The sequence below is a fragment of the Centroberyx gerrardi genome, chromosome 18, assembly GCF_048128805.1.
Source record: "Centroberyx gerrardi isolate f3 chromosome 18, fCenGer3.hap1.cur.20231027, whole genome shotgun sequence".
NCBI lineage: Eukaryota > Metazoa > Chordata > Actinopteri > Beryciformes > Berycidae > Centroberyx > Centroberyx gerrardi.
The window spans coordinates 7,328,432-7,332,500 of NC_136014.1; positions in this window are offsets into that span (position 1 = coordinate 7,328,432).

Below are 4,069 nucleotides of genomic sequence, written 5' to 3' on the forward strand. Positions count from 1 at the left end.
CCAACTAACCTATATGGTTAAATAAAGGTAAATAATAATACAGCATCAGTAGCAGTAGCAACATAATGAGGGCATTATAATAATTAAACATCCTAATAAGCTTGGGTCATAGTTAATCTCTTTGAGCTTGAGGTCAGCAGATGTGGAGGATAGATCATCACAGAAATGTCATTAATAGAATGAACAGTGTTTCCCATATCTCTGTTGGTGTATGGGGGTAATTCTGGTTGTGATTACACATCCATCCGTTTTACCTTCGATTTTTCTCAGGTAGGCCATGTGGATTTGTGGTTTAGCTTCAAATATTTGTTTTCCTTCATAAGGTTGAAGCACGTAGCTTCTAGTGAGATTCATCTGTCATGTGTAGCGATGGTAGAATGGTTAGATTAAATTTGTGCCGTCAAATTTAATCCGTTCTTCTATGCTAGCAAACAGGTTCTGCATGTCTTACTGGTGGGCTAATGCTAACGCCATGTGCTGCTAGCTAGAGTGTCGCATGCTAACTCACCTTCTTGCTTGCTGTCGCTGTTGACTTTTTTGCATTAGACTTCTCCCGTCTTGCCCATGGTGCCAAACTTGTAAATATCACAGAATTTGAGAAAGAAACTATGTTTTGAAGCAGGTTTTTGATGAATACGTTTGGTAAATGACCGAATAAATTATGCGAGGTGGCAGAGCTCTTCCTGCTTCCTACTCCGCCATTTGCCAAGCCAGAAGTCTCCATCCATCGCTGGATAATTTATTATGTACAAAGCACTCATTCCTCACAAGAGCAACATACTTGACACATACTTTACACTTCATTAATAGAAAGCACTCAGTGCTCATTAGAGCTGGGCTGTTATTGGAGGCACACATTTAATTTTCGCTGATTCTGTCGGATTTTATTGATCGACGCTAAGCTACCTGTGTATACTGGTATTTCCTAGAATTTGTTCTACATATAACATTACTACATAATGCTTCCTAATGCCAGGCCGCTGTTGAACACGACTGATTTTTTTTTATTTCCCGTGTTCAGTGCCAGCACACCCTCCACTGATGAATGAATACAGGGGAAACTGGTGGGGAAAGTGAACTACTATTGTTCTTCCTTACCTCTCCCAGATGTGAAGGATGTAACCGGGTGAATGCGAAGCAGGGTGTTGCTGGGAAAGAGAAGAAATGTAGTAAAATAAAAGGTGTCTGCTATGTCCGAAAAAGTCTGCTCTAGTCTCTCTAGTTCTACGCTAGGGCAGCTGTGATGTGAACAGACAGACAGATGCTGATTAGAATTAATATGATAATAAACAGATCACATACACAATGACCCACATCTGACACACACTCACACACACACACACACGCACACACACACACACACACAGATACTCTCACATACAGTATATACACATGCTGCTCCGCATGGTAGCCAGGTCAGGTGTGTGTGTGTGTGTGAGGTCAGTCATTAGTGATATTGGTGTCAGCAGCTGTTGGTCCGTTCTGTAGCAACAGCAGGATACAGGATGATCTCTGTGGTGTGTGTGTGTGTGTGTGTGTGTGTGAGAGTGAGTGTGTGAGTGTGTGTGTGTGTGTGGTGGCAGGAATGCACTCTGCATGGGTATAACAGTGAAATAGTGAGCCAGTCAGTTTTAAGGGAATGTTGGTCCTGAATGCTCCCCTGATATTTTTTTAGATATGGCTTCCAAACACATTTCTGGCAATTTTTTTGCTTGATGTTTGCTCTCCATAATAATGATAAAAACTGCAAGGTCAGATTGGATGGATGGATGGATTTGATGGATGGGTGTTTATATTTACCTTCAGCATCGACAACCTGGGTTTGGTTCGCAACTTATGCCAAGATGTTTTCTACTTGATTCAAGTTCATGTTCAGCAAACCTTACCCTAACCTTAACCAAAGCTGTTTTACTTGCCTAAACGTAACCTAAAGCTAAACTTTTCACATAATGGACAGGTGAAAACATCCAATTTGTGGTATTGTCTCATAATCCGTTCATTGTAGAGGAACGTAAAGGTATAATGACAGCAGTTCATAACAGTTATGTTGTACGTTTACAACAGGTATTGTGTAGTATAAACACTGAATCATTCTTTTTAAAATTTTCAATTAGTATTCAGTAAAAATAGCCAAAAATGACCTGCCCAAAATTCATCCTGTTTTTACCCTGCACATAAACAACAAGACAAATTCTAACATATATATTTTTATTTTAGTTTTGTTACTTTTTGTAACTTAGTTTTCCCACAAAGTCTCATTTTAATTTTTATGTAAGTTTATGACAATGTTCTTTAACAAATCAGTTTTAGTTTTAGTTTACGGTAATGACTTCAGACCCCAGAGGGAAAAATGTAATAACCGCCGGTGTAGAAAAAAAACATTAAATGCAAAGAATTGTGAAATATAGAGGAAACATTAACAATACATATTTCTATTGAATTACCTCCATATCACTTAATGTAAACCATTACCGCTCTCAGCTTCCTGGTTGAAATGAGCCATATATGTAACGTTCATGGAGGGTATCACCATTATGTGAAAGGACCCTCATATTTCTGCTGTCAGGTGAAAATCTCATATCTCCAAAAACCTTTTTTTTTTTTACGATTACAGCCAAACACCTCTACATTCAGACTGAAAAGTGCTGCATTTTTGAAAATGTACAGTGAGATTTGAACGGGTTTCATGGGTCCAGGGGTCACCGGATTTAATCAGCGCGCAAAGAGCCCATGTAACTTTCCAATTAAAATTGTATTTTCCGAAAAGGAGAAAAGCCACAATGCATATGTAAGGCGCTCATCTGACTGCTTCAGTGGAAATGGCCCATATATAGTAGTTTCTGGTGGAGATAAGGCTAATATGGTCAGTCCTGGAGGAAGTAAAGCTTTATGGTAATTTCCTGTAGCAATAGCTGCTTCCACAGGCTGCAGCCGTTAGTGAGATAGATGGTCCGGGAGAGAGGGGGGAAAACTACAACTCAGCATTTTTTACTTTATCTATTAGAGCGGTAATATAGGACGATCAAGTGCGGGACACATTCACTCAAGCTCTCGCCCTACCTCTCCCTCTCTCTCTGTCTTCCTCTCTCTTCCTCCCCCTCGCTCTCTATCTGTCCATTATATTGACTAATGAGTGTAAAGTTCCCACCCGGCCCAATGGCCACTGTCCTCCTTAAAGGAACACAGCAAGTTTTTTGGGAGAGTGTCCCGTTGGTCAACTTGCTGTTAAGTGATGAGAACATAGGCACCGAAATCATGCATGTGTCCCTGGTAGATCATGCTGCATGCTAATGCTTTAGCATACACTATGTTGAGTGATAGTAGGCGACTAGCATCATCTAAAATAAGAAGACTGACCTTTTAGTAATAAAAGTTGTTCGTGTTTTTTTTTATCATATGGCCTGGAGATTCATAAAAAAAATGAAATATCATCAATTCAAAATAACTGACATATCCAGGTTTATTTCTGGAACTATTTACCTATATACGTATTCATCCACTGTGGAGTGATTTGTAGCTGTACAGTCTCCCGTCACCCACCACCTTCACTTCTAATGGAAGCAGGGAAAGTAGTCCCTGCTAGTTCAAAACAGTACACTATTTTTCTATCATATTTCATGCACATTTTTGTTTAATTATATTTAGGGCATTTTTTTGCCTTTATTAGATACATGAAAGCAGAGAGAGACGGGAAAGATTGGAGGAGAGAGGGATAACATGCAGTGTATTCCTGTATAGATAGATAGATAGATAGATAGATAGATAGATAGATAGAACTGAGGTTTTTGTGGAACTACTTTTTACAGCTCCAAAGTCACCCAGAAATGAACAATTTGAGCGCTAGTTTAATCTCATCCACCAAAGACCTGAATCAGAACAGAAGAGGAGAAAAAAAAATGGGATAAAGAGAATGAATGGCAGAAACAGTAGAGAGAGTAAGGGAGGGAATAGAGAGATCAAAAAACAGACAATAGGGAGATAAAGACACTCCACTAGTTCTGTTGAGATGGATTTGATTCCTCTCCAATAAAACAGAAAATGGAACATCCCATTTGTGTGTGTGTGTGTG